The sequence below is a fragment of the Rattus norvegicus genome, chromosome 4 (genome assembly GCF_036323735.1).
Source record: "Rattus norvegicus strain BN/NHsdMcwi chromosome 4, GRCr8, whole genome shotgun sequence".
Classification (NCBI taxonomy): Eukaryota; Metazoa; Chordata; class Mammalia; order Rodentia; family Muridae; genus Rattus; species Rattus norvegicus.
In genome coordinates, this window is record NC_086022.1 from 123,021,587 (window position 1) to 123,033,472 (window position 11,886).

General features: G+C 46.6%; 1 long non-coding RNA gene across 2 annotated transcripts; it reads right to left on the reverse strand.

Annotated features, from left to right (window-relative positions):
* Window positions 1-588: 588 nt before the first annotated feature.
* On the reverse strand, window positions 589-6,022 carry LOC102555035 (uncharacterized). 2 transcript variants are annotated; one of them, XR_005503717.2, is made up of 3 exons: window positions 5,625-6,022; window positions 3,619-3,847; window positions 589-2,870 (listed from the first exon to the last, which is right to left on the reverse strand). It is a non-coding gene; the product is annotated as an uncharacterized LOC102555035 (long non-coding RNA). The 2 variants fall into 2 exon arrangements; XR_592193.4 differs by lacking the exon at window positions 5,625-6,022 and adding an exon at window positions 5,027-5,321.
* Between the last annotated feature and the right edge of the window lie 5,864 nt (window positions 6,023-11,886).

The following is an 11,886-nucleotide window of genomic DNA, read 5'->3' on the forward strand; positions in this document are numbered from 1 at the left end:
CCTCCATGCCAGGCTAAAGCCAAAGCATTGAGCTTATTTTGCTCCACGTAAAGCACCTATTCCCTTTGACACATTATAGCTCAATGTATATATTTTTACTGTGCTGGTAACGGAACCCAGGGCTTGTGTGTGTTAGGCAAGCATCCTACCGTGGATTCTCAGCCCAACCCTGACCCTCTTTCCCCATCTTGTCTCTGGACTATGTTGAGCAGGTATGCACGGAGGGGTGCTCCTAGTTGATGCAGACAGTGTCTGACATAGGAGGGACAGGCTGTGGTTTGGACACATAGTGAGGACAGTCCCTTCTACCATGCTGGACATTAGCACATGGCATTCTGGGCTGGGTAAGACACCTGGATTTTCCCACTGGTGGATTTTTTTGGGGGGTGGTAAATTTCTTATTAACCTATTCTCTCACTTTTTATTTCCCACCAACTTTATTGGGTACATTACATGTACAGGTACTTGCATATGTGAGAGTCGGGATGTGACAGGTACATGCCCTTTAGGAGGCACCCAGGACCAGAAACCTCCAACCCTTCAGCTCACTCAGGAGGGGGCTTCTCCACTGGCTCCTTACATCACACATCAGCCTACTCAATTTTATTAATCAAATCATGAGGTACGTGAGGTTTCAACACACTGTGTTTGTTTTCTCTTTGTTGGGATGAGACACTTGACAATAGCTAGTGAGATGGACCAGTGGATAAAGGGATTGGCCACCAAACCTGATGACTTTAGTCCCTAGGACCCATGTGGTAGAAGGAGAGGACCCAAGCTGTCCTCTGCTCTCCATGGCACGTGCATAAACATATATACACATAAATGCATACGTCTAATAGGAAGAGATGGGGAGGTAGCTCAGCAGTTGAGTCAACAGTAACCTGGGTTTGATTGCTAGCATTCACACGGTGGACCACCACCTCTGTAATTCTAATCATAGGGCATCTGACCCCCTCTTCTGGCCTCTGCAAGCACCAGGCATGCACGTAGTGTGTAGATATACATGCAGACAAAACACTCACATAAAAATTTTAAACATCAAATTAAAAAATACCTAACAAAATTAACTTAAGCAAGAGAGGTTTTACTTTGACTCATGGTTTGAGGGTTCAGTCCATCATGGCGGCGAAATCGTGGCAGCAGGAGTGTGGGGGCAGCTGATCACGTTGCTTTCATACTCAGGAAGCAGAAAAAAATGTGTGTTGCTGTTCAGCTGGCTTCCGCCATTTTTCCTTTTAGTTCATCCTGGGATCCCAGCCTATAGGGTGCTGATGCTGTTTTAGGCTGGACCTTTCCTCCTCAGTTAAACCCCCCTGGACACACCCTCATAGACTCAACCAGAGGTAGGTCTCTTAGGTAATCCCAATTCCAGACCCATTGAAAAGGAGACTTCGCATCTCAGTCCCCACCCATTCTTCTCTGCCTCTTTTTTTCATGAGCCATGTGATGTGGAGAGCTTTCCGTTTTATTCTTGCTTCATAAACACCCCCTCCCTCTCCCATTTCCCCCTCTTTCCCTCCACAGGCTTCTCATTCCTTAGTTTCTGAAACAATGTAACGGGTTGTTTAGACCCTTTCTTAGAGAATTTGGTTAAACTCGTTCAGCCCAAAATATCTGGAAAATAGGTCTTTGACCACTGTCTCAACTTCTTCAATAGTTACTGATAATTCAGTTTCCTAATTTATGCTGCTCCCGCTTTAAATTTTGCCTGGGATTTATCTGCTCATCCGACATTCATATTTGCTGGTAATCTCAGTTTAGTTTGAGCTCGTTCATCTTTTCCACAAGTGCTTATTTTCCGCCTTATGTTCTGTCTTCACTAATGTAACTTTCGATCTTTTCCAGACCGGTGAGGAAGCTTGAAAAGCTCCCCCGTTCGTGGATCTGACTCGGTCCCGTGAGGTAGATGTGGGTTTCTGCCCTGCTGACTCTGCTTAATTCGGGCGGACTTCCCCTGCGCCTTCACACACGGGCGGTCTTGTGAAGTCTCATGTGAGCTCAGGGAAGACACTCGGAGCCTGTCAGACGGACAGTCTCATGAATATAAACACCGCACAGGGTGCTTCCGTTTGCTGTGGGAGCTTCGGCTCTTGTGAGATGAACAGCAATCTTCAGCACACCCTTGGCGTTCCCCATTTTCCTCCCCGTTCCTCAGCTGCCCGGCATCCCACAGCTCTGCTTGGGAACTTAAGCTCGCTATTAACAAGATGAATTCTCCACTCATTGTTCTTTTTTTGCAACTAAAATGACTCATTTTTGTCCCTTACAACAGATTTGCTCTAAACCTTATCTTTTCTCCTCTGACATTGAAGTCATCAGACTTTTTGCTCCTGGTTTGCCTGCTCCCCACCTCCCAATTTCTTTAGTTTTCTCTCTGGGATCCAGACTGCTAGATTTCTTTCTGTTTTGAACCTTTCAAAGATGGCCTGTCTTTTGCTTAAGTTGTCTCTTAACCTTCATTATATAGCTTTTTATATAATGATATATAACAATAAATAAACTTTTAATGAGTTTATATGCACATCTTGGGGGTGGGGTGCTTTTGACACTGTGTGTGGAGGTCAGAGGACAACTCAATGAAATCAGTTCTTTTCTTTACCTGGATTCTGGAAATTGAGTTTAGGCTGCCAAGCCAGAGATGTAAGTATCCCACATCTGCTGATCTATCGGGCCAGCCCATCCTCCTAGTCTTTCATTTTCTGTTTATCATATTGTCTTTACTTTTAAGTATAGTGTATTACAAGTATGGTGGTATACACCTTTAATCCTAGTACTCAGGAGGCTGAGCATAGTGGATCTCTGTGAGTTCAAGACCAGCCTGGTCTATTTAGTGGAGTTCCGGGTAGAAAGAATTACACAGAGAGAACCTGCAGTAAAAAACCAAACCAAAACAAAACAAAAAAACAAAAACAAAAAAACAAAAACAAAAAAAAAACTTTCTTACTAACAACAATATCAACCATATCAACCAACCAGACCCCCCAGAGCATCCAGGGACTAAACCACCATCCCAGGAGTACACAGGGATGGACCTATGGCTCCAGCTATATACGTAGCAGAGGATGGCCTTGTCAGGTATCAGTGGGAAGAGAAGCCCTTGGTCCTGTCAAGGCTTGATACCCCAGTATAGGGGAATGTTAGGGACGGGAGGTGGGAGGGAATGGGTGTGCAGGTGGGGGAGCACCCTCATAGAAGCAGGGGGAGGGAAGATGGGATAGCGGGTTTCTGGAGGGGAAACAGGGAAAGGGGATAACATTTAAAATGCAAATTAAAAAATATCCAATAAAAGAAATGGTTAGATGAAAAAAAAGTTCTTATTATAGTTTTCATTACTATAATATAACATCACAGTCAAGCTGACTTCATGAAGGAAAACGTTTGAATCAGCTCATAGTTTTGGAAAGTCTCAAGTTCAGACCAGGCTTGGACTCTGGGGACCACTGATGGCAGATGCCATCATGTCAGGGCCCGTGTGGGAACTGGACGTCAGCACGGTAAGCCAGAGAGGCTGGAGTCTACGTTTGCCCGTCATTGAGGACTAGGATGCCTGCCCAGAGCAGACAGGTCAGGATTCCCTCTGACCTGAACTGGGATACTTTACTCTGTCAGACTCACGTGCTTGCCAGTGGACGTGCCTGCTCAGTACAGTGTCGCTCGAGGCAGCGTGTTCTTCCACAGGAATGTGCACTCTGGAGGGGAAAAAGCAGTGCTGAGGAGCCGGGAGCTGCAGAGGGTGGAGGACTGAGGAGGCCTCTGTTTCTGCTGATTCACACTCAGAGGCTGAGCTGGGCACCTGAGGTGGGGCTTCCACATTTTGGTTCACAGGACTTGCAGGGTGACACTTCTGTTAGGACAAAGGAAATGGAGTGTCTCCTGTGTTCTGGGGCTCAATCAGAGCCTCCCTGATGGGTTAAATGGTCCCTCTACAGAGACTGTGTGTAGGTGCTGTGAACTGCAGAGCCTCAGCTATAGGTGCCCCTTGGCCCCGCCCTCTTTCAGATGTGACTGCAGAATGAGTCCTGCTGAGCTTCCCTAGTCAAGCTGAGGGCCTGCAGAACCACGGGGGCTAGGGTAAGTCATTAGTATTTACTAATGGATTGATGGACCTGGGTGCTGGGGATGGTACCCAGGCTTCGAAGATGCCAGATGAATGCTCTGAACTGTACCCATCAACCCAGAAAATTGTTCATTTAAGGCCCCAGGTCTTGGGTGGTGTGTTACAGAGCATCAGGTGACCTGCGAGGTGTTAGTGAAAACTACTGAAAAACTGTGGTTTACACCCCACTGTCATCTTCTACTATAGTGTCTGGCCCCTCAGCTGTGACCACAAGTCAGGGCCAGAAGCTCCTGTGGTGACCTGCTTGGCCAGGAGCCAGGTTGTTTTTCTTGGACTAGCTCATTCCTACCTCTTAAAGGTGACTGATTGACAAGCAGCACCCGCCCCCCCCCACACACACACTGAGAGAAAGGAGCTTGCTAAACAATGTTCTTCCAACTACTCATAGGCAAGCTGCCCCTCTCTTTGAGTGGCCAACCTCCCCCTTTCTTTCATGCATACACACGTAACATGTACACATATGCACAAACAAAAAATTGCATAAACTGCATACATGTATATATGCATACACCTGTGAATATTTGCATAGACAAATGTATGGACCTATTTGCATATACATGTATACTCACACATGTAACACACATACAGACACATATATCACATGTGCACATACATACATACACATGAACACACATGCATAGAAACAATATATGGCCATATAGGCACATGTACATTTATGCACAAACATATAAGATACATACACAGGCACACACATGCATATTACGTGCACATAGATATATACACATGTAGCACACAGGTACACATGTATCAAAAGCACATATATTCATTCACATATAAACATACATGCTTAGGTACATGCATGCACACACATGTAGTACACGCATATAGACACATGAGTGCACACAATGCTTGCATACCTGTGCCCTGCACACACTCACACCGTACCAGGAGGAGATCACTTCTGTCTCACAGCTTCCTGCAGCTCCTCAGATCTATCAGCCTCCCTTTCTGTGCTGTGGAACCTGGAGCTGGGTTTTGGGCAGTGAGCCAGCGGACTGCATTGCATCTTGTTTGCACTGAATTATGGACTCCTCAGGGGGGAAAACCGATCCTTGGTCCAAGAGCCCTCTGTGTTTCTCTACTCAAGGTTTTGTCGGTGTTGGGTTGGACCCTTTGTTGGGAATAGAGCTTCCATTGTTACTAATCACTTCCTAGCTTTAGGAACCACTGTGACTGGAATAGGAGCTCCCCTTCCCCCTCCCCCCCAGTATTTCCTGTTTGATCATGTGCTGAATTCTGACTTACTCTAGACTTTGTAGGAGGCAGCCGTGTCTTTGCAAACACTGACAGTTTGTTACCGTTTCCTCTTTTCTGGAGAGTCACCGCAGTCTGAAGACAGCTTTGCTGCCCAGGGTATAACATCAAGTCACCAGGCCAGCCTCCATTCTGAGGGATGGGCCCCTCCTTATAGCCACACCACCCCGACCCCTGAGGGCTGCATCTAACTGATGCCTAACACTGAGCGCAGTACTGAACCATGTACCTGTTCTCGGTGTGCAGAAGTGTGATATTTTGGTTGACAAGTCAAGCAGAAGAAGATGAACAGGGCTCCTCAGAATCAGGACAGCTACAGCCACACATGACAGAGTCTGCACTCCATCCTGTGACGACACACCTGAAGCAGGCAAATGAAAGAAGAAACATCTCATTTGGCTCACATCAGTCTGTGGCTCTGCCGGTAGTTCCACTGCTGTGCACCTCGGAGGGAATCTGTGGCAGAGAATGATGCTCACTCATGGGAGCCAGGAAGCAAACAAAAGAAAGGAGGGGCTGGGCTCCAACACCCCATTGAAAGGCAGCCCTCATCTACCTCACTTCCTTCCACTGGGCTTCAACACCTCCAATATTGCCATAGGTGGGGATACATGGCCTTGGGAGAAATTTCAGAATCATACCATAAAAATTCCATTTACAAAATTGTCAGCATTGTGACTTTTGAGCTCAGGGATCATTATTAAGTAGAATAAGGGCTACTTGAATACCAGCAATGACACAGAAACTGTCTACCTGATAGCTGAGATAGCTAACGGGAGGGTAGTGTACACAGCATGGACATAGCGTACTGATTCATGCTCAGGCAGTGTGAGATTTCCTCCTGCTTCTTAGTGATGTCAGTATAAAATGATGAATTGTTTATTTCTGGATAATTTTCATGGATGATTTCAGATTGGGGGAGTGGGTAAGGGATTCCTGCTGGTTTTTCTTGGCATCTTCCAGGCCGAGCAGTGGGAGGAGGTTAGCTCTTGCTCAATTCCTTCCTGGTAATCTTGGGGACACATCTCAAGTTTCACTGTTGAACTTTCTACAGGCAAATCTATTGAATTAAGAAATCCCTCTTCTATACGTAGAATAGATTTATAAGTCACAAAATTAATGTCAAATTTTATCAGCCATCTCTTTGGGCGTATCCATGTAAACAATTATGTGAGTTTTCTTTTTAGTTTATGCAGTGGATAGAGTAAATTCAGAGGCTGAGCCTTTCTTTAAGCTCTGGAATATATGGTCTTTCATTGCAACCTGCTAATCTTTTGATTTGACTGGGGATGTAATTGATTGATACTTTGTTTAAGCTTTTGGAAAATGTTTAACATGAAGTAGTCTCTTCACTTTTAAGTATCTTTGCCTCAATCGCCAAGGAAGAAAGGGAATGTTTTTCATTCCCCACTTCTCAATTTCTACAACTCTAAGTGGGAGAAAACTTTAACTCTAGTTAGAAGGGGTGCAGAAGATGGCAGAGGCCGCCCAGCAGTTAAGGGTGTTTGCTGCTCTTACAGAGGACCCACCTGTATGTCACTCCAGCTCCAGGGGGACTGGGACTGCACAATGTGACATATACACAGACACATAAACAAAAATAAATGTTAAAAAATGCATCAAAATTAAAATGGCCTAAAAGTGGGCTGGAGAGATGACTCAGAGGTTAAGAGCACTGACTGCTCTTCCCGAGGTCCTGAGTTCAAATCCCAACAACCACATGGTGGCTCACAACCATCTGTAATGTCACACCTTTTCTGGTGTGTCTGAAGAAAGGGACAGCGTACTCATATATATAAAATAAATTTAGGCCTGGTTTTTAAAAATGGCCTAAAAGTGATCAGCAATATGTTTTGTCTCCAGGAGCCCACGAGGGCTTTGACGGTCCAGAGTCTTACAGTGAATGGTGTGACCAGTTGGGGGCTTACATGGCTATGTTGTTTAGAGGTGGAATTTTGAAGCAGAATAAGATTAGATCAACAGAGTAGAGCCCCATGACCAAATAAATCCCAGTGGCTTTGTAGAGAGACAGAGATCCCCCATGGGAGGGCCTTGCACTCACTCCTGTCACTATTCGTAGCTGCAGAGAGCTTTGTTTGAACTTCCAGCCACTGGCAGAAGATAAACCCATTTTCTGTAAAAGCTGGTGGCCATGGGTCCTTTCTTCTAGCAACGGAAACCTGACAACTATAAATGAGAGATTAGTTACGAGCTGCTGTCAAGTCAGTGCACACATCCGTCTGGACAGACCTAAGCGTGTTTATTGGGAAAAACAGAAAGGCTACAAACAACCAAGAGAAGAAGTAGAAGCAACTATATATCTGTGTGTGTGTGTGTGTGTGTGTGTGTGTGTGTGTGTGTATGTCTGTATGTATATATGTATATAAGCTTTATGTTGAATTATAAATGTATATGTAAATTTAAAAAATAGAATTGGAATGACCTTTCTGAACTGTTCACAAAGGTGAGTTCCAAACAAACAGGACGCTGAAGCTGGAGAAAGAGCGCGATTGCAGAAGAGCTCTTATGCTGGATTCTTTGCAATTCGGAACTGATTGACTATTTTTACAGGTGAAAAAAATATTTTTATACTACCTATGAGTCTTAAAACCGATTTTTTAAAAAAAATTAAAAAGATCATGCCAGTCACATATTTTTGGACAATGGAAATAAAACTGGAAATGAGCAAGGGGACGGCATCACTAAATCTAGCCACTTGGAAATTTAAAAAACAAATCTAAATAACGTGAGTGAAACAATAAATCAAAACTGAATTATCAACAATTTAGAAATGAGCTACAATAAAGGCTCTCCATAAAAGCCCCCAGGATACCGCCCAAGCCGCGGTGCTTAGAGGAAAATGAATAGCTCTAAATGCAGTCATTAGAAGGAGGAGAGATTGAAAAGAATTCAGCTTTCACCTCAATAAGCGCGGAAATGAACATCAAAATAAATCCAAAGAAAGCCGATGGAAGAAATTAATGTAGAAAAGGAGCACGAATTAATGAAATAGAATAAAACAATGGTGGGCTCTCGCTATAAAAATGAAAGATAATGCTTTGAAAACAGCTGATAAACTAAACCGAACTACATCTGAGCAAGGAACCACACACTAGCCACGGGCATGAAGGGGCCTTCCGGATGTGCCGCTTGTTGAAACACAGGGAAGCACAAAGACCAAATTTTAATCAGTAAATCTGATTGTCAAAAGCAATCTAGGCCGGTTTATTTTAAAGGAAGAAATGGGTCTGTGCAAGGCGGAAGTCTTCCTCAAGCTCCACCCGGTCCAGCCTGCCGGTTCCCTCGGACTCAGAAGCTGATTCTCCAGGCGGTCTTCATAGCCTCGTTCCCTGGGCTGAGACGGAGGACTGTGCGGGCCCTGGCGGGCTGGATCTGATCCTGTGGACAGTTGTGGGTGGTCGGCAGTGGGGTTCTGCTGCATAGTCTTGGGGGAGGGTAGACCGCGGAGCCCTGTAAAGCTGTTGGGTAGTTTCCTGCCTCAATGTTAGCCTCAACCCACAGTCTAGAACAGTGTCTGATGGTCCACACCAAATCAGGATGAGACAGGAAAAATAAAGAACAAATCCATCCCCAAAGAGAGCTAAGAGGGCAGCCCTATAAAGAAAAGAGAAAAAGGCGAAAAAGACTCAGGTGGGCAATTTCATGGGGAATTTGTAGGATATCTCTAAAAAAACAAACAAACAAACAAAAAAACCAAACAAAAAACCAGACGGGGACCCCTGGACCCTGTGTTCGCTTTTCCCACTGTTATGTGTTAGTGAACGTAATTTCATGAGTCATGGGTCCAGCACAGAGTGGGTGGAACACAGCAGGTTTGTGGGTTGGGGCTTTTATAGCAAGCCTCTGATTCCCTCTTCTGATGGGCTAGGTCCTTATAGTAGAGACAGAGTAGGTGGGGACCAGAACCAGGAGATGACTAGTTCGTTCGTTCATTCATTCATTCATTCATTCATTCATTCATTCATTCAGCAGTCCTTGTGCTTTCGTGAAGCATGAAGACCACAGCAGTGAGCAAATAGGCAATCCCTAAGGCCTCGGTGGTGGTCTGGGAAGGGGTCACAGTAACAAAAAAAAAATGGCCAGTTCAAAGGGCAGGAGCAAGCCAGCCATCTCAGGGAGCAGTTCAGAGGTCAGGATGGCTGGGGTGATTTGCTTGGTGACACAAATGAAGTCAGAGCTGGGCAGGCACTGTGGTCACTCAAGGGCTCTCAGTGTTACGAACCCGGACAAGATCTGATTTGATCTTTAGAAGATTTCTCCCCCAGGCACGGGCATGAGAAGAAGATGAGGTTCAATGTCAGAGCCACTGTCTGGAGTAGGGGATGGAACCAGGGTGTGGCAGTGGAGGTGGGAGGGACCTTACAATGACACATGTCATGGAGGTTGTGCTCAAAGCACCTCTGCAGGTCCCTTGGGCGAGCAAGGCTCTAGGCTTCTGCGGAGAAGTGAGAAAGGGCTGGCCTGGGTCCTGCGCATTTCTTCTGTGGGGCTGGGCAGGGATTCAATCCTGGTGGCCACAGGGAGGAGGAAGAGAGAGCAGCAGGGACAGTGTAAGGCTCAGGAATATGTGACTTGGACTTGGATCTGGTCCCACACCTGCTCTGACAATCGTGTCTTTCAGCCCCTTACTTTTGTGAGCACAGTTTTTTTCTGCTATTAACTAGCTAGGCCCCCGATCACTAGCCTCAGCTAAGACTGCCCTGGCTCCACGCCTCCCTGCTGTGGCAGCCTCTGAGATTCACAATTTCAGCCTGACACCATAGTAACCACTTAGTGTGGTTCAAGATTCTAGTGTCATCCCTGGTCGCGCTTGAATGGGATGAGGCAGGGTGGGGGAGGGGAGGGCCCTGCAGACCAGCAATTATTTCTCGGTTGCCAAGGAAAATGTAAACAGAAGGTCAGCCTTGGCGGGGACTCTTTGTTTTGTTTTTCCCTTTGTAGGATGGGTTGATTTGGAGAGATTAAATTGTGTGTTATTTCTCTTCCTTGTCTTCCCATCCTCCTGTCGGCTGTGGACAGAGGCAGTGCAGCTGCAGAGACTGGGACTGGGAAAGCAGGCAGCTGCCACTCCAGCCCGGAAGCTGGAGAAGCCCTGTCCAGCTATCCCCACCCACCAGAGTGCAGCCTGGAAGCCTGACCTGAGATTTTAGCCTGAAGTCAGAGGGAATGGAGTGGGTGTGAGCTCTGACCAGAGCTGAACCGCTCAGCCCAAGAACCAGCTCAACCACAGGAAGCCAGAGAAATCATTTGACCACTCACAGAACAAAGGGAAAACAATGAATTGTGCTGATTTAAGTTGCTGAAGCCAGGCGTGGTGGCTCATGCCTTAATCCCAGCACTTGGGAGGCAGAGGCAGGGAGACTTCTGTGAGTTTGGTTTTGCAAAGTTTCAAGGCAGTCAGGGCTGTTACACAGAGAAACTCTGTCTCAAAAGAACAAACAAGCAAACAAAAGTTGCTGAGACGTGGGATAGTTCCTGATACATCCTACTGTTCTGAGAGAGAGTTTGTTTTGCAGGAGAGGGAGTCACTGTCCCTGGTTTCTCATGCTACCCCTAGGGAGGCCAGGACCAGGCCTCCCTAAGGAGGCAGTGGAGGCTTTGTTACCTCCAGGAAGTCCTCCCTGGCTTTTGCTGTAGCTCACGGGCATGCATTGGAGTGGCCTTTGGCTGTGTGCGTGGGACTTCTCCATACCTGGAACTCCTCCAGAGAAGGGTCATACTGCCTGTCATTTACCTTCACCTTGAGCTGACCTTCTTAGACAGTGGGCAGGGAATACTGAGCCACCAGACAGAGAGGGAAAAGGAGAGGATACAGGAATCACAGACGGGAGCTGGAGGGTCCTGATGCCAGTGAACTCTGCATGGCCGGAGCCCTTTGACCATGGTTTTAGGAAACCTGTTTACTGTGGAGGCCCACAGTTAACTTTGTTCTGCTGGGTGGGCAGATCTAGCAGTCTCCTGGCTCAGCAGCAGGGGGCGCTCTGGTGGGGGTGCTTGCTCTCTCTTCCTGACTCCTCCCTCCAAGGCTATTTCCACTTAGTAGCCTGGGTACCACCCAGCCTCCCTCACTTCCTGGAGGACCCATGCTGCCTAGAAAACCCAGCCCCACAGGTTACATCTGGCCTTGATGGAATGTGTCTGCTCGCTGAGCTCCAAGCCCTTCCTTTGCCTCCCCTGAGTCCCGTTTCACCGAAACATGCACCCGGACAATGGCTACTACTGTTCTTACCGGTGGCACACAAGCTGTTCCTGCTACTGACCTGCTCAGGTTTTTTTCCCTTTGCGGCTCCTGAAATCAAGTCTGTCTTTCCTAGGCAAGTCTGTCTTTCCTTTCAAGAATCAGAAAGACACCCATACCTTCCCACCTCTTCTAACCAACCTACACTCCTTTAGGAAGGCCAGTATATACCCTTTCTGGCCTTCTATCACTCCTGCTGTGTGCCATGGCACTGGGCACACATCTGAATTTC